At 35.2% G+C, this 20,109-nt stretch overlaps 1 long non-coding RNA gene across 1 annotated transcript; it reads left to right on the forward strand.

Moving 5' to 3' along the window:
• Nucleotides 1-464: 464 nt before the first annotated feature.
• On the forward strand, nt 465-18,970 carry LOC141489660 (uncharacterized). The gene is made up of 4 exons (XR_012468964.1): nt 465-562; nt 9,304-9,354; nt 18,571-18,688; nt 18,816-18,970. It is a non-coding gene; the product is annotated as an uncharacterized LOC141489660 (long non-coding RNA).
• The last annotated feature ends 1,139 nt before the right edge of the window (nt 18,971-20,109 follow it).

The following is a 20,109-nucleotide window of genomic DNA, read 5'->3' on the forward strand; positions in this document are numbered from 1 at the left end:
TTGTGAAGTCTAAATCTACCTTTTGTGTTCCTCAAAATTACTCACCTGCACCCTTGATTTGATGTAGAATAAATAATACCTCTTTTTAACAATTCTTTTAATAATTGCTGTTAGGAATGAAGAAAGAGCATAATTCACATTTATTTATCCCTTTGAACCTTAAAAACCACTTTATTCAAAGCTTTTCTATACTATAGAGTATAAGTTTTTGTTTGCTTTGCTTTGTTTTTATCCTGACCCATGATTATCATTCATATTGGGAACTCCTTGTCCTTTTGATACAGATTGGTACCTGTTCAGTTTCACATAGCCTGCATGTGTCAGAAGTAGGACTTGTACCTAGGTCTTCAATTCAAAATCATTCCAAACCTGGTCTTTTTCAGTTAAGCCTTTCACTCTTTCATGACATCATAATGCAGTCACAGGTTAGTCATCACTTTCATTTTTTTTTCAGAAAACTTGGACACCATCTAAGATCCAGAGGATCAACTGAAAGAAATTTTAATGACCATCAAATCCAATTTCCTCATTTTTTTCAATGAGGAAACCCAAATGAAGGAAGGTAAAATGACTTGTCAAAAGTAACTAGAGAGAGATCTTTTGAAGCAGGATTCAAACACAGTTCTCTGATTTCAAAACCAGTGCTCTTCTTTCCCATATAAACTATTTTTCTTTCCTAGTGTCATCTCTCAGTCCTTTAAAAAGATTACAAGGGGCTTTGATTTCTCTATAGAAAGTTTCAAGTTAAAAATAAGAGCAGAGATTTTCTGCTGAAAATTCTCTCTCTTTCTCTCTCTCTCTCTCTCTCTCTCTCTCTCTCTCTCTCTCTCACACACACACACACACACACACACACACACACACACACACACACACACACACAAAACACATACACCCCCCTCCCCAAAAATGAGTTTTCCCTGGCATTTCTCCTAGATTGACATGTGTAAAGAATAATTTTTTCCCTCTATTTTGTATGCCTTGTAAGCCTTCAGATGCATCTCTAGCAAATTTTAAAAGGCTTGGGACTGAAATGCCTTTCTGCTTTCTACTTTAATCCTCCCAAATATATCAGATCAAATTTTATATTGATATTTTACTGATGATCAAAAATTACATATAAATAATACAATCTCAGGAGTCTATAATCCAAGGGAATAAAACAACTTCCTTTTCTAGATTATAGCTATCTTTTTAAAATGCCTCAACTTCAGCAAAAGATTGAAGTTATCTTAAAAGAGCAGATTTCAGGAGGAAGAAAGCCTACCAATTATAATCACTTTCCTTCATTGAACAATTATAATTTTTAATAATATTTTTCTTTTTTATCTTTTTGGTGTTCTTTTTTATTTTAACTTACATTTTTATTTATTTATACATTAACTAAAATAGTCCTGTTGTAAGAGTAAACATAATCACCCCTCCCACCTCAAAAATGAAAACCTTCATGAGAAATAAAGGGAAAGAAAGACAAAAAAAAATGTTCTTCAGTCAGGGTTTGGATCCCACCAGCTCTGTCTCTGGGGTGGATCCCATTCTTTATCATAAGTCCATTGGCAAAGTTGTTTCCATATTTTTCCACAGTTGCTGCTGATGATTGTAATTCCCTCCATCCATTCCTCCCCACTACCATTTATATATTTTCTCTCTGCTTTTACTTTGTCCCTCTTCAAAAATGTGCTGAGGGGCAGCAGAGGGGCACAGTGTACAAAGCACAAGCCCTGGGGCCAGGAGGCCCCAAGCCTAGATCCTACCCCAGAGACCTGGAAATCACCCATCCCCGTGTTCCTAGACAAGTCACTCAATCCCAGCACCCTGTAAAATGTAAAAAATAAAATGTTGTATCTGATTACCCTCTCCCATTATCTACCCTCTCTATCACCTACATCTCCTCCCCTCCCCTTCTCCACTTTCTCCCATCCTGTTTCTCTCTTTTTTCTTCTATATTTCTATACTCTATTAAGTATATATGTTATTTCCTCTCTGAGCCATTTCTGATAAGAATGAAGGCTCCCTAATTCCCCCCCCCTCACCTTCCCCTCTTCTAAACCATTGCAAAAGCTATTTCTTGACTCTTTTACATGAAATATCTTAGCCTATTCTCCCTCTCCTTTCATATTCCCTTTTTGCCAATTGACTCCATTTTTACAATATATTATACCTTCAAATTCAGCTCACTCCTGTGCCTCATCTATTTTTGCTCCTTTTAAATGTTATAATCAATGAGAAGGCTCATAGGAGTATTATAAGTATCATCTACCCATGAAGGAATATACTCAGTTTATCATCATTAAGTCCCTCATAATTTACCTTTCTCATTCACCCTCTCTTTGCTTCACCTGAGTCCTATACTTGGAGATCAAACTTTCTGTTCAGTTTTGGTCATTTTCAAGAGGAATGTTTGAAATTCCCATTTCATGAAAATCCATCTTTTCCCCTGGAAGAGGATGTTCAGTTTTATTGGGTAGTTGATTCTCAGTTGCATTTCAGTCTATTTTGCCTTCCAGAATACTATATTCCAAGCCCTACAAGCCCTTAGTGTGAATGCTACTAAGTTCTTTGTAATCCTGACAAGTTTCATGATATTTGAATTGCATCCTTCTGGCTGCTTGGAATATTTTCTCTTTGAATTGGGAGTTCTGGAATTTGGCTATAATATTCCTAGGGATTATTTCTTTTATCTCTTTCCAAAGGAGATCAGTGGATTCTCTCAATTTCTGTTTTACCCCCCTGCTTCTAGGATATCAGGACAATTTTCCTATAGAAATTCTTTAAAAATGAGGTCAAAGTTCTTTTCCTGATCAGGACTTTCAGGCAGCTAAGAATTTTTATATTATCTGTTTTGGATCTGTTTTCCAGATCCATTGTTTTTTCCATAAGATATTTCACATTTTCTACTAGTTTTTCTTTCTTTTGATATTATTTTACTATGTCTTGATTCCTCACAAAGTCATCAGCTTCCTTTAACTCCATTCTACATTTGAACTAGCTGTTTTTTCTTTTTTAAATAAATTTATTTATTTATTTTTGAATTTTACAACTTTTCCCAGGCTTACTCACTCCCCCCAACCTCTCACAGAAGGCAGTCTGCTAGTCCTTCACATTGTTTCCATGCTATACATTTATCTTACTGAATGTGTTGAGAGAGAAATCATATCCTTAAAAAATAAAATAACATATGAGATAGCAAGATTTCATTATAAGATAACATTTTGTTTTGTTTTGTTTTGTTTTAAATTAAAGGTAATAGTTTTTGGTCTTTGTTCAAACTCCACAATTCTTTCTCTGGATGCAGATGGTATTCTCTATTGCAAATAGCCCAGAATCATCCCTAATTGTTGCACTTATGAAATGAGCAAGTCCATTGATTTGGGAGAATTCTCTTCAGAGAGCTTTCTTATCTCCATTTCCATCTAGCCAATTTTTTCATAATTTTAAAGAATTCTTTAGGTATTCTTCTCTTCATTAACTTTTTTAGACTGCCTTTTCCATATGACCTAAACTGGTTTTTAACATGTTTTCTTCAGCATTTTTTTTGGATCTCTTTCACCAAGATGTTGACTTGCTTTTCATGATTGTCTTGTGTCTCTCTCATTTCTCTTCCCAATATTTCCTCTATCTCCCTTATTTGAATTTCAAAATCTTTTTTGAGCTCTGCCATAATTTGAGCCCATTTCCTATTTTTTGAGTGCTTTGGATAAAGAAGCTTTGACTTTGTCATCTTCTGAGTGTGTTTTGATCCTCAATGGGGACCAAAGTAATTGTCTATGGTCAGGTTCCTTTTTTTCTGTTTACTCATTTCCCCAGCCTGTACCCTGGTTTGGGGTGCTTCCTGAGGTTTTGTGTATTATTGGGACACCCCTGAAAGACCCCAGTTCCTTCAAGATCTTAGGAGGGTCTGTGCTCTGTTCTGAGGTTGACCATAAACACTCCCCTCTGCCCTGGACCTGGGAGGAAGGTCCCTGCTCTATGGCAATGGGGGGCCCCAGACTGCAACCAGGATCTGAATGTGGACAAAGCACCAGAGCCCTATCCCAGGGACAGATAAGAGACCTCTACTCCCCCACTCCCTTACCTTCGTGGGCTGATGGCTCTGGAAGCAGCTGTCGGGTGGCTCCCTGCTAGGCAGTTCTGTGGGCCTGCTTCCATTTCCTGGGATCTGGGCTGTGCTCATGGCCACAGCTGCACTGAAGGCCATGGTTACAGTGAGGGTCATACTGGCCTGGACTTCATGCTAGTTCTGACAGAAGTTTCCCAGCTGATCTTTCAAGTTGTGTTTGATGTTTCCTGGGTTGGCAGGTCAGGAAACTGCTTCTATTGCCATGATCTGGCACTCCCAGGGACCTGGCAGGCTGTTCCTGGAAGGTGGGAGCTCCTTCACTCTGGTGTGCTGATCCTGTCTGAGCTGTCCCCCTTTCCAACCCTGTGGAAACAGAGTCTTCCCATGATCTTCCAGGCTACCTTGGGCTGAACAATTGCCTCACTGGGTCTTTCTGTGCATTCTGTCTCTAGAAAATTTAGTTAGGTTTTTGAAATATTTAGGAGAGAGCTCCTGGGAAAGCCTGTTCTCATGCCACCATTTTGACTCCACCCCCACTCCCCACTATATCAGTATTTTTTCTTTATAAATCTAAAGATATATGATTGAAGTATCTCTTTTTCTTTTTCTTCTTTCTCATCTCCATATTTTATCTGTAGAAATTGATGCTTGATCTTTCTTTTTTTGGCAATGGGTTTAAGTGACTTGACCAAGGTCACACAGTTAGGTAATTATTAACTTGAACTCAGGTCCTACTTCAGGGCCAGTGTTCTAGCCACTGTGCTATCTAGCTTCTTCACTGAAGCTAGTTCTTGTTCTTTTTCATGAACACTTAAACAAAAAGACTAGCAGTTTTATCATTAAATTCTCTTTAACTGTAGACAAGTATAAAGACAATAATATTTACTTAATTCTTTCATAAGACCCTTGAAATTTCAGGTCTTATATGTGTTACAATTTGAATCAAGAGACAAAGTGGGGATAGTCAAAATTCAAATTATGTTGTTTGTTGTTGGTGAATCATTTCAATTATGTCAAATTCTCCAAGAACCCATTTGGGGTTTGTAGAGGTTTATATCTCTTACCAACATGTGCCAATAAAATCTCACTTCTTTCTAGGTTTGACTCACTCACTCAAATTAACTCTCATATCATTTTCTCAGAGCACTACTACACAGTCAGTCTCAAAGTTCCAGTAATAATCTTTTTGAAGAGAAAAATACCCTAGTCATCACTCTAGCCCTTGAGCTCCATTCAAAGTATTTTCTATCTCAACAAAAATTACTAACAAGTTAATACATCCACACAGAGAGTGGTACTCATATTACCCATTACAATAATGACACTTTGGGATCTGAAATACAAACATGCATTTAACAATGACAAAAGAAGCAATATTGTGGGGATCATCATATTAAATCAAATAATAAAATATGTCACAATCTTCATATAAACTCATATAATGCTCTCTCATCAATGAACTCAATAGCTATATGGGAAGAGTGGGCACAGATTAATGAAAATTCAGAAAAGCACATGAAGAAGAAAATTTACCTTCTTGACATAATGAATAACTCTGGACCTTAGGTTACAATGTTATTGGTCCATCTGGGAACACATATACTCCATGAATGACCTCTCCATTCTTTGATTAACTGGTAACTTTTACCACTCTTCAGTCAAAGAAATTCCCTTCTCCTCTTTACTTAAAATAGCCCTTATAAACTATTTCAATTAACCAAAACCTTTAAAATGATTTTTTAGAGATTGTTAGTTCTTAATGTGAACAGCAAGAGAATTCTTAAGGCTCAGCAAATTGACTTTCTCTGGGTAATATTGACCAGGCCAGTCAATCATTCATTCCCTCAAGTTCTGTGTCCCATCACTATGGAGTTCATGACAAGAAAACTCATATTAATTCTTTAATCAAACTCACCAGACTATTAAAGGATCTTCAAAGCACCTTCAGATTTTTTTCTCTCAAGCCAAAGGTAGCAGCAGAGAGCAAGAAGTCTATGTGGAGTTTCATTTCCACTCTAGGTGGCAATGAAGCATGATAGAAGTCACTAGAGATCCTGGTCATTGAAGTCAATTTTCTTTCTGTCTAATCAGGAATCATTTAGCCTAAGCCTTTGAAAAACCACACCAGTTCCAAAAGAGCAGTTTTTTTTCTCCTTTTCCACTGTTTTCATTTCTTTTCTTAGTTTCCTCTGATGGCCCTTATTCACCCACTGTTGTTGTTGGGTCAGTGTCTCAATGTAAGTTTTTTGACTCTTATGCTTAAAAGTAAAAATCAAAACACTCTCCCGACCAAATAAATAGATCTTTTTAAAAATCATAATAATCTCCAAATGTTTTTATTTCTCAATTTTTCATTTGTAAACATACATAATATGCACATGCACACACACACACAAACACACACACACAAACACAAATTAGTCTAGGTACTCATGGTATGTTATAATTCTGAAGTCTTCAATATAATAGTCTATCTCTTTGGTATGCTTAAAATGTATTTCTTCATACTTTCCTCTGATTCTTAATAAATAATAGATGTTGTCCTAGCTCTGTGCAAGATTAATTTGGCCACACATAAATGAGATCTTGTTCCACCTTATTGATTTAGACCTATTGATAAATATCTCTAAATTCTCACAACTAAATTACAAACCATTTTCTCTCTAATAGGGTCCAAATACAAGTTAAAGCTTGTTTCTTCATAAAACATCTTTTTTTAATTATTAAAATAAATTTGATCTCATAGAAACCCTAAAATGATCTTGTGACCTCCTTCATCCTTAGACCACACTTCAAGAACCCTTCTATCATATCATAGTTACTCAATATGTTCATCCTTCCCTTAAAGTTGTAAAACTTCTTTGAAATTTCTCTTCTACGTTAAGTTGATCCTTATATATGGTATAGTTTCCAGAATTCTTTAAAATATGATATCATAAATATTTATTAATAATAATTTTGAGATAAAGAATATCCACAGCCATATACTAATAAGAAATAGTACAGTAGAATGAATAGAGAGCAGAATAGGGAATCGTGAAGACAAGGGTTCCAATTCTACCTTTTGACACATACCATAATTGTGACCAAGTCACTTAGTCTCCCAAGGTCTCAGTTGCCACACTTATAAAATGAAGGAGTTGAATTAAGTGGCCACTGAGGTCCCTTCCAGCTCTAGCTCTTGGCTCCATGTAGATCTAGAGATCTATATACTTCAGGCAACTCTGTGGAATGTGTTCAATAAGTCATAAATGGTTCTTGCTCCCAGAATTTCCTAAGCTGCTGAAATCATTAATGATTTGAATGTGAGCACTACTAAATTTCATTTTCTCTTCATTGAATGATAATTCATTCTAATTCAACACACACAAGTACAGACTGTGTGCAGTCCACAGAGTAAGGTAAGGGGTCTGATCTCTCAGTAGTTCATAGTTTAAAAGAAAGTATATTTATAACAAATGAATATGGAACAAGATATGAAACAATAAGGAAAACGAGGGAGTAGAGGAAGGCAAGCTAGACTGCTCTTAAAATTTGGAGGAAGGAGAGAGCTATATACAAGACATATTTTCAAGATGAGATTTGGCAGATCTACAAGAATAAACTGAAGGACAAAAATATGACCCCTACTTCTAGGAATTAAATTAAATTAAGACTTAAGGAATTATAAATAATTAGGCATCTGCTGTGACAAGGCAGTGGAAGATACAAAATTGAATAAAACTCAAGTTTCTACCTTCAAACAGCTTACAGAGTAGCTAAAGACACAGGATACCATTTGGCTAAGAAGTCACAGTAAAAGGCAGGGTAAAGACATGAGGTATTGTAATTTAGAAATCAATAAATATATATGGATTCTAATCCTAATTCTGACTCCTACTACTTATGCAATCTTCAACAAATAACTATTTTTGTGGCCAATAGTTTTCTTTTATGTAAAATTATTGTAAAAAATGTACTTACATCTATTATCTGTTTTAAAAATGTCTATTGATTTACTCTCTTTTCCACTCTCTTGTATCTCCAAGGGATAACTTAGGTAGCCCGGTATAGAACACTGGCCTTGGAATCAGGACCTTGGAATCAGGAGTACAGGAGTTCAAATCAGTCAGCTGATACTATACCAGCTGTGTGACACTGGGCAAGTCATTTAACACTGATTGCCTCACTTCCAGGGTCATCTCCAATCGTCCTGATTCATATCTGTTCACTAGATCTGGATGGCTCTGGAAGAGAAAGTGAGGCTGATGATTTAGCACAGTCCCCCCACCCCTGACTCAAGTCCAATTTATGTGCTTGTCATGGCATCACCTCCTCTGATATCATTGTCTTCGAAAATAAAGGACAAATATCAATCTTTATGTATCTCTATCCCAAAAAAATACTACTGAATGGCAATAAAGTTTGAGACATAAACATGAAACACAAATTAGAAACACTATCACTTGACTCTTCCAGAAATGGTTGAAAAGAAATGAAAGAGAAAAACAGGAACACAAAGAAGAAATGGGGATAAAAATAACATATATTCTGAGGGCGGCTAGGTGGCGTAGTGGATAAAGCACCAGCCTTGAAGTCAGGAGTACCTGAGTTCAAATCTGATCTCAAACACTTAATAATTACCTAGCTGTGTGGCCTTGGGCAAGCCACTTAACCCCCTTTGCCTTGCAAAAACCTAAAAAAAACAAAACAAACAAAAAATCATATATTCTTTTTAACATTTAAAAAAATCTTTATTTTATTCTTAACTTAATAAAAAGCATATCTATAAAATAATAAAAAGGTAATTGTACATGAAACTGCAAATCTATTAGGTGCAACTTATCATTTCTTTTACATATATAAAAAATTATCGTGAAACTTTCTTTTTTCATCTCTTCTTCCCCTCCTCCCTAGAGATGGCTACCATTAGACATAAATATGCATATATATAGGTGTATATGTATATATCAATAAAATATACAAAATTATTATATACATATTTCTATTTATCAGTTCTTTCTATGAATACAGACAGTTGCTTCCTTTATAAGTTAATTTGGAATTTTATAAGAGTTAAAATAACAGTCATCCAAAATTGTTCTTAAAACAATATCTGTATACAATATTCTCTTGGTTTTAATGTGTGTATAAATATGTGTGTGTGTGTGTGTGTGTGTGTGTGTATGTGTGTGTGTGAGCATTTGTATGTAATGAACTAAGTGTTCAGTTTTCACCCAAATATTTTCTTTTCTGTCTTTCAGGGATATTTGTCACATCAACTATGGAAAAGAAATTCTCTGTAACCAAAGCAGGTATGCCCACACTTAGAAATTCCTCATGTTCAATAACTGTAAATCCTGAAGCATCCTAGGCAAAAATTCAAATAAGCTTTAACTTTTACAGCCTGGGAACCAATAAATAGTCAGAAAGTTAGCTCCAAAATGCCTGAGGGGACAAACAGTTGTTTAATGAGGACAAATGGAATAAAATTAAAATTCAGCCTAATAAAGATAACTTCCCCATGTAATCTTTGTATAGACCTGTGGCCCTAACAATATTCTGGCTCAGAGATAACACTATTCTGATCTTAATGGTAAATCAAAAGAAAGGGTCCAAGTTCCTGAATCCTATTACTATGAGAAATAAGGGAAAAATGAGGAAATAAATTCAAATGGCTAATTGTAATTTATAAAACCTCAGATCAAGGGACATAATGTCTCAGGAGAAAGTATAGCTTTAAAGATCCATAGAGTTCTTGGTATTAATCCCCAATCTAGTAAAATACCATATTCATCTATCTGAAGACAGCCTTCAGCATAGCAATCTTCATGGGAGATGGTGCTTCAAGGCTGATTAGAATTCTGGTGAACAAGCTTCCACAATTATGATTTGACTTTAATTAGTTTAGATATTCTCAAGCCAGGTCCCAGCAGCATTTAAATGTCACAGAGTTTCCCAGAAGGCTATTGGGGTCTCACCATCTTTCGTGCTCAGTCCAAAGGGCCTCCGGGAAGCCAAGAAAAAGCCAAGAACTATCAAAGACTCCAGGATACACTGGTCACCCACATTAATCAGCCCTGGGCCTGCTTAGTGTCTCTCTGACTTATGTTAAAGCCCTCTTAAAGCAAGACATGCTAATTATTTTGTGAAATTACCCACTAAGGGCATTTGTTAACATTTAGTCTATTCTCTCTGTCACCATCTGCTGGTTTGGCAAACTCGCCAGACTGAGTGGTGAACTTTGCCTCTCTCTAGCTCCCAACGACCCATAAGCTGGCAGAACACTGAACAGTGGGGTAGAGAGCAAAGGTTTCATAGACTACAGAGCTTTATAGCATCTTTTTAATCATCAAATCCATTCTCCTCTTAACAAGTGAAAAAACAGAGGCCCAGAGAGTAGAAGTGACCTGTCAACACTCAACAGAGTAAGCTGATGACCTATCCATCATTACTATCTGGGATCTGATCCCTGCCTCCAAATTTAGTACTGATTTACTATACCCATGTACTAATTTCTAGCCTTGAATCTTAGTTGCTTTTGTTGTTGTTGTTGTTGTTGTTGTTGTCGTCGTCGTCATCGTCGTCTTTGTGGACATCATACCTGTACCATACTTTGTCTGTGTATCACATGGGCAGTTAGGTGCTGCAATAATAGACAGAGCACTAGTCTTCGAGTCAGGAAGATAGGCATTCGAATCCAGTTTCAGACATTTGACACCTCCTAGTTGTGCGACCTTGGGCAAGTCATGTAAACCTGACTACCTCTCATGCAGGATAATCTCCAGCCATCCTGATTCTTATCTGGCCACTGGACCCAGATGACTCTGGAGGAGAAAGTGAGGCTGGTGACTTAGTACAGCATCCACCTCACTCAAATCCAATTCATGTGCTTGTCATGGCGTCATCTCCTTGCTGTCATGGTCTTCTTCAAAAATGAAGGAGAAATATTATTATGTGTGTCATATCAAGTTCATTTTTTAACAGACCTCACTGGAAAAGATTAGTTCCTGTCTACCCTTTCCTCAATTGCCTGATCCCTTCGTCCCTGATGACAATCTGATAACTTGCTATCTCCTCCATGTCATGGCTCACTCTTGCATTTTCCTACCTGGACCAATTGATCTTCTACTTGAAAAATAATGACAACTAACCGTTTTACAATGCTTAAACTTTACGAAGTATTTTTCACACAAGTTTGTAACAAACTTGTGAGGAAGGTGTTATTATTATTATCTCTGCCTTATAAATGAATTTATTGAAACAGCTAAGATTAAGTGACCCAGCTTCCCAGATAAATACATAACCTAGAAAATAAAGTATGTTTTGAATTCAAGTCTTCTGAACCCCAAATCCATCATTTTAACCATTGTACCAATCTGTCCATAACTCTAATCACAATCTGCCATAAAGATTTTATTTCTTAGAAAGAATACAGACTGTGTAATGTTTCAGCAGCTGCTGAAACACAGATTTGGAAGAAACCTTATCTTTTATAGTCAGGCATTTGTGACTGTGGGAAACCCAGACAAATAGGAAAGTCAGGAGGAAATTTTAAAAAATTCCTTCTTTCTACTTTTATATATTACTATGTTGCTAGTGTTGAGATGACAATAGACCTTTTGCTATGTAACCACATTATATCCCCAAAATATCTAAATCCAACAATTTTCAAAAAGCATGTCAAGAATTTACATTTATATTAAACTACATTTTTCCTAAATTTCTTCTCTTGTCTCATATATCTACACTCTAATTTAGGCTCTCATACTCCAAACTACTAGAAAGTAATCCCCCTTGCACTAGTAGTAAATAATCAAAATTTTAATAGAATGTTTAAATTTACACATAGTTTATAGAATTAGTGAGATGGGTTTTTCTTTCCATAGGTTTTCCCTATAATTTTCTCATAAGTATATATTGTAATACTATTTCAAAAGTTTCTCCTCCATTTCTTCTTTCTGATTAAAAGCAGTTGAGTCTTTGAAGTTCACTGTAGGTTGACTTGACTTTGTGTAAAAGTGAATACTGATGCTTATATCAACTCCTGTCAACTTCTGTCTGATGTGAACTCCTTTTTACTTCTGGCTTGTAGAAATTAAGACAAAGCTTAAGGGTTAGCTCCTACACAAAAACCTTAATTATTTCCCTAGTTGTCAGCTTTTCTTTCCTCTGGAAACCATTTTTTATTTGTAATGTATACTTTGGATTTACCTTCTTATGATATTGTTATATCTCCCTCATGGAATGTAAATTCCTTGAGGGAAGAGACTATTTTGCTTTATATATATATATATATATATATATATATATATATATATATATATGCATAGCACAATGCCTTTCACATAGTTAGGTGCTTAATATCTTTTTTATTTTATTGGCTTTTATAATCCTTTTGCTGGAGATAGATTATAGCTCATGTATCTAGAGCACTCTAAGTGATTGAAAAACAATATCCTTATAACTTCTAGGTAGGTAATACAAATATCATTATCCCCATTTTATAGATGAGAAAATTGAGAATCAAAGTGTTTAAGTCATTTGCCCATTGTTGCATAACTAGTAAAGAAAAAACCAAGGACATTAACCACATTTCTTTTGCATCTGAGTCTCGGGTTGTTTCCTCCTACCTTGAGATATACCTGAGATTGAAACACCTTTGCCTCCAGTATAATGTAACCACTTAGTGACTGACCTTTGACTGCTTTTTCACAGATTCACAGAATTTGAGAGTTTAAAGAAACTTCAATATTCATCTGCTCTAACACCAAGATCCAGACTGAAATAAATCTCTTTTGTATCTATTTATATCACACAACCCTTCACATAAGAGCTTTATAATAAATAGTTTCTGAATCTGATTTAAAACTTCCTGTAAAGTATATAGTGTTCTAAGGTAACTAAAACCTCATAAGAAATATAAGGTTTATGACTGAAAGGGACCTTAAAGAACATCTAATCTAATCCCTTCCATATTTCAAATGAGATTCCTGAAGTGTAGGAAGATTAAGACATGGGCAAAAACATACATATTTACATACATGTATGTATAGAAATTCATGTGTTTAAATATGTATTCATGTGTATTGATATGTATATATATGTATTGATTTCCATCATACTACGATGGTTAGAATACATACACATACACACTCACATATATACATATATATGTATATGAGTCTCTAGGTGAGACTAAAAGCTTATTATTACTGAAAAAAAGGTAAAGCATTGTAAACAAGTATCAAGTCAATCCAGAAAGATAAAAGTAATATGTAAAAGAAAGGGGAAAAGGATAGCTAAAAGAAATATATATATGCAAATACATATAAAATAACCTACCATATACATATATTCATGTATCCAGATTTATCTGTATATATATATATATATATATACACACACATATCCTGCCTACACACACACACACACACACACACACACACACACACACACACACACACACACACATCCATCAATCTCTGCTTAGTGAGGAATAGAGAAGTTCCTTTGTTGTAAAAAGACAAGAAAACCTACAAAGATATATTAAAATATTTCTAACAGTACTTTTCAATTGATGACTCTGAGAAATATTTCCTACTTGACATTGAGAACAACTATCATGATTTTGAATGAACTAAAACCTTAGTAGATTAGAAGACAAACAATAATTAATGCAAAATAATAATAAGGGAAAGGGCTGATCAGATCTTTCCATTTGAAAGAGAACCAAAATTTTAATGGACAAAATGATGGTAATTTCACCCCTAATCCCACTATTTAGCCAATTTAAACCTCCTCTGATTAAAGATAATTCCAGCATTTTAGAGATCAAAGCAGCTCTGACTGGCTGATTGGTTTCTAAGTTCTGATTTTGCACTCTTAATCTAAACCATAAAGTCTTTTAAAAAGAAAGAAATCTACATTTAATTCAGTGGGGATATCATTTTTCCTAACAAAAAAGAAAGCCTCCCCAAACATGAGGTCAGTGCTTTTTAATACATGCACAGAATGTTCTCCTCCTATTGCTGAGAGTAAAGCATCCCACTCTATCACTATGATCCCCTCACATCCATGATAACCAAAACATCCTAGCTACCTAATCAGCTTGTGAAGAAATCCCTTTTCTGATTCATAGGAAGCTCTTGAAAACATACTGGTTTCATGTTAACCCTCCCCATTTCCTAGAACTGGTATCAAAAATTAATCCATGCATAATACATAGCACAGAAGAGCCATTTAAAAATACTGTATTATAAAGTGTCAGCTTTGGAAGGGGGCATTAAAAATTCTCTGTTCTAACCCCTTAGTTTTACAAACAAGGAAGCTATTGTTTTCCAAAGTTAGTTTGTTAAGATTATGCATCTAACTAGTTGCAGTCCTAGAAGGATAATGCAGTACCATAGAATTCTGTTTTTTAGCTGTGTTTGTTTAGCTTGGATTTGTTTCTTCCTTTTAGTTGTCTATATCAGTTGATCTCTCAGATATCTTCTAGCTCTGGATTTCATTATTCTATGGATGCAAATCTCAGCCCTGCACAAATTCCAGAGATAATAGTGATCTCTCCCACATCTGAATTATGAACATTTGGGAGTTAACCATCTATTAATATTTATTGTTTTGTACTGTTACTATTTGGTACCATTAGTTATATTATGTATATATAGAAAGAGAGATAGTACCTTCCCTAAAATATTTCTGTTTATCTTGCATATAGTTTGATTTATAATTTATATAATAATATGTTTCTGTGTTTATTAATTTGTTTGCCTGTTGTCTCCTCCCATTAGAAAGTAGACAGAGACTGTCTTTTGCCTTTTTTTGTATTCCCAGAACATCCTAGGGCCTGACACATTTGTTATTGTTCACTGATCAGTTGTGTCTGATTCTTCATGATTTCATGAACCAATTGTCCATGGAGTTTTCTTGGCAAAGATTCTGGAGTGTTTGCCATTGCCTTCTCCAGTGAATCTACTGGATCTTTTAGTCAATCAAAAAGAGATTAAATGATTTGCCCAGGGTGACCTTACTCAGAAGCATCTGAGGCTGGATCTGACTTTATGTCTGTCTAACTCCAGGGCCAGTGATCTACCAACTGACTTACCAGTTGCTTTTGCCAGGCAGTTATTGGATGCTAAATAAATGTTTCTTTATATAAATATAGAAAGCTAGATAGATCACCCCAATAGTACTGTGGGCAGCTTGTGGGCCAAGTTCAGTTACATAACACATTTCCCCTACCTGGTCCAGACCCTCAAATTCATTTGTGCAAAGAGCAGGTATAAAAACTTCCACTGATGCAAATCATCAACTTTTCTGTTACCTGTCATCTCAGAGAGTTGCCTGGATTATTTATATAGTAGCTTGGTGACTTGATCAACAACACAGAGTTGAAATGTCTAAGAAGCAACATTTGAACCATCCTCTTCGCAACTTCAAGTCTGACCCTTTACTCAATATATCACATTGTTTTCCATACACATATGTTCAATATGTACTTATTAGCTGTATCAATTAATATTTCCTCCAGCATCCAAGAAAGGATTGTTCACTGAGAGCTTAGGAAAGAACAGAATCTTGTCTCCTTCCTTCATCTATTCTTTCTCTTACAGAGAAAATTAGGTGAATAGGAAAATATTCTCAAACATGTATGTAGAAGTCAGCTGAAAAATAACCACTGAACCAAATTGGAAAAGCATAAGCCAAGCACAAGAATAGCCCTGGCCTCAGAGGGATGGGAAACAAGAGCATGCCATAGATAATTCCTGGGTTCAAACTAGCCACACCTTTATGTATAGCCACCTTGGTCAATGAGAACCACACAAATATTGGGAAGGCATGTTACTGTGGAAAGAGCTCACTATGGAGTGAGAGGAAAAGAGTTATGATCAAAATTTTAACAGCTGTGTGACCTTAAAAAAAGGCATCTAACTTTTCTGGGCTTCATTTTCTTTATCTTTAAAAGTTTGGAACTTCTAAGGCCTTTTTCAACTCTAAATCTACATTGCCTCTGATCCTATGATTTCCTCTCTATTATGTTAATTTGTGCCAGCTGAACCAACAAGGATATATTTGATATTGTCCTTGCCTTCTACTCCAAGCTCTTAGATTTTAAAGAAACAGCTAGGATATGCAGTGGATAGAATTCTCAACTTCAAAACAGAATTATCTGAGTTTGAATTCTACCAGACACCTACCAGCTGTGTGACCTTGAATAACCAAGCCATTTAACCACTCTTGGACTCAGTTTTCTCAGTTATAAAATGGAGTTAATAATATTACCTCCCTATTAGAGATGTAAGGATCAAATGAAATAGTATGTGTAAATGCTTTATAAACCTTAAAGTGCTCTATAAATGCAACATAATAGTAATAATAATAAAATTTTAGTGATTGAAGAGCTCATAAAAATTCTTCTTTAAATAGATAATCCCTAGATGAACAGTTGTTGGTTTTAATTTTAAAGAATGAGAATGTAAATTCTATCTTTAGAAGTATATTCAGTTTTGATCATCCTCATTCTTCAGAAACAAAAAACTTTCAAAATCAAACAAGTTCATTTGCTTTTCAGTCTCTATTTATTTGCCTTCTCAAGATATTTCTTAAACAGTTAAGTTACACTACAACATTTTCTTTACTAAATTGCACCACCCCACTCCTACTTTTCTTCAAAGGTCTTAATCATCACTTACTTTATTGCTCTAGTTTTCTGAATCTCCTTCAGATGTGCTGAGGGTGTTGGTGTAAGACAGGGGCAGGGAATATATTAGACCAGTGAAATCATGTCATCTGACACTACCTTAGTAACAGCAAGAGGGACTCAAAATTCAATCAATCTAGGAAGTTTTTAGGGATGAATTCATTTAATGTTTCACCAAATATAGCTTACAAATGATAGTATAAATATCCAAATGGTCCTTGGTAAAAAACTGGTTGGGGAAAGATTAGATATAGAATCAAAAGAAAAAGGTAATGGAATAAGCATTTATCTTTCTTTTAGCAAACCACTTAGCCAGGCACTGGTTAAAAGTGCTTTAAAAATATCTCCTTTGATTTTCACAACAGCCTTGTTAGATAGGTATTATTTCGATTCTCATTTCCAGTTGAGAAAAGTGAAGTAGACAGAGGTTAAGTCAGTTGCTCAGCTAAGAAGTTTCTAAGACTGAATTTGAACTAAGTCTTCTGACTCCAAACCCAACACCATACCTATGACATATTTGCCTCTAGATAACTTAGTTTTCTTAAAAACAGGGTGAAAGTCCCAGCTAACCAATTATTAAAAGTGTGACAGTGACATAACCTAAATATTTTGATTCTCCCCCTCTATAAATTGGAAATAAACATAACTACTTTTCCTACCTCAGTGGAGAATTTTAATAATTAATTAAGACAGGGGCTCTTAGACCAGGCTATTTAGTAGATAGATATTTCAGAATAACTGGCATTTCAATAAAATTTATTTCATTTGTAAACCTATATATCAAATTTTATGTATTTTAAAAGATATTATTCTGTAAGAAGGCATTCATAGACTTTAATTTTAGTTTTCCAGTCTTGTCCATTGCTTTTTGACCCCATTTGAAGTTTTCCATTTCCTTCTTCAACTCATTTTACAGATGAGGAAACTGAGGCAAACAGATTTAAATGACTAGTCCAGAGTCACTGTGCTAGTAAGGGTCTGGGGCAGATCTGAACTCAGATCTTGCTGGTTCCAGACCTAGAATCCACTCACTGTACCACCTAGCTGCCCATGACAAAAAGTGGGCTTGTGAGTTCATTTTAAGATATTTTGTAATTAAGGCATCTATTTACATCTACCACAAAATAAAAAGAAATCATTCAAAAGGGTTGCATAACTGTAAGGCATTGCACAAATGAGAGATAACCATCTAATAGCCAATTTGCCTGAAGAGTCAAATTTAGACTTTATATACAAAATACTTTTTAGAGCTCTACCACAGTAGAATAAACAGCTTCAAGAGGTAATTGGTTCCCACTTACTAGAGGGCTTCAACCAAGATTTGTTGGAGTCCTTAATAAGTAATTTGAAGAGAGGATTTTTTTAAGTAGACATGCTGGCAATGAGATTCTTTGGAATCAGATTCTGTGATTCTTATTAAAATATGACAGTATTACCAAGACACAGAGTCCTTTAAAAATGTCTTTAACATAAGCCCTTATAGGACAAGATTAATTAAGTTTGTATAGGATGCAGTATGATAAGATAGAGAAAATTAGTTCAATGACATTTGTCAAGGTTTATGATACAAAGCCCTTGTAGAGAATTGAAAGAAATTCTTGGTATGATCATGTTCTGTTCCCTTTCTAACCTAAAGGAGAACTTAAAGAATAGAAATCAGGTCCAAAATGTTCATAATACCATTACCATTTCCTCAGTACAAACACTCTCAAGTTTCCCCCTCTTTTTTTTCTTACAGTGAAAGTTTTAGGAAGTTTATATAAATTAATAAAATCCTGGGCTCTATGAAGCCAATCTAGCTTTGAACATGCTTTTATTGATCTTTCAGGTAAATCTACTGTGAATGTTATGAGCCAAGCCCAGATCACCAACTTCAAACAGAATCGCAGGTACCTGTAGAGAGTTCTGCTGGCAGACAGGCTTTTACTAAAGCCAGCAGAGCAGAGGTGAGGATAAAAAAAATGCTTAATTAACATTTTAGATGTGTTACCGGTTGGGCGATTTAAGGTAGCCTATTAATCTCTCCCTGTTGTCTATGGAAGACGATAATTTATTTTTTCTTATATTTTTCAGATGCAATCAATGTGATTCTAATATCTGAACACGTTAGCAGAGAAGGTTTTGATATGCATGATCTATGCTCCTTTTCTAACTACACACATCAATTCTTGCTTGAAGAAATTAAACCATTTCCCTACTACCACAACTATTATCTATACAATGAAAAAAAAGTGCCATCAGTTAGTTCTCATTCTTCTTACAGAATATATAATGTCTTGTGGCAAAAAGAATAGTTGCATCTCCTGTATCACATGTTTTCATTTGTTAACAGGCATTTAGTAACCATTTATTATGTGACAAGAACTATATTAAGGGCTAAAGATATGAAACCAAAAACAGAACAATTCCAGCCCTCAAGGTGTTTGCATTCTATAGAAGAGAACCAAAATATATACAGATAGACAAATAAAAATACAGAATAATTTCAAACGGAACAAGCTGCCAGTAACTTGTGGATTAGCTTAGAATTCCTATAGGAGTTGTTTATCCTTCCTTCTTGAAGAGTACCAATGATATCAGAAGGGTGATACCTTGCAAATAAATTGAATTTAAGTGAGGCAGGACTGTGCAAAGTCATCAGTCTCACTCTCTCTTCCAGTCATCTAAATGGTGTTGCAAGATACAGGTCAAGGCAAAGGAAATGTCCCCAATGCAGTGGGAGAACTCGTCCACCCTAAGGTCTTTCCCAGATCTTGTTTTGTCTGAGACAATACTCATTCAGTTATTTAAAGTTTTGTAAAAACTGAGGCAAGCTAGATGGCACAGTGGGTAGAATACAAGCCCTGGAGTCAGGAGGATCTAAGTTCAAATCTGGCCTCAAACACTTAATAATTAATCTAGCTGTGTGACCTTGGGGAAGTCACTTAACTCCATTGCCTTGTAAAAATAAAAAAAAAAAAAGAGGCAAAAGATGACTTAGTTTGCCTACCAAAAAGAATCAGTCTGGGAGAGGAAGACCTATATTTCTGCCAGGACAGAAACAATTATTATTTATACTTACTCTGAGCAATTCAAACAATGAGCTAGTGATTTGGGTGTAAAGGCATAGTCAAGTCTGATTTTCCAGAATGCTAATTCAAAAAATCATAAATGAAACTACTTGAGACACAAGAATTGATTTCCCCAGGTTTTCAAGAAAAATAAAGCAATGATAGAATAAATAAGGAAGAAAAATTCTAGCAACCAATCCCCAAGGTATCTTATGAGATTTAAGTAATCAAAGTTTATATTCCTTTGGATACTATATGTACAGGTAAGCTTTGAATCCCCATGTGGTCAGAGGAAGAGAAAAATGGAAGAAAAGGAT

The sequence above is a fragment of the Macrotis lagotis genome, chromosome 5 (genome assembly GCF_037893015.1).
Source record: "Macrotis lagotis isolate mMagLag1 chromosome 5, bilby.v1.9.chrom.fasta, whole genome shotgun sequence".
Taxonomy (NCBI): Eukaryota; Metazoa; Chordata; class Mammalia; order Peramelemorphia; family Peramelidae; genus Macrotis; species Macrotis lagotis.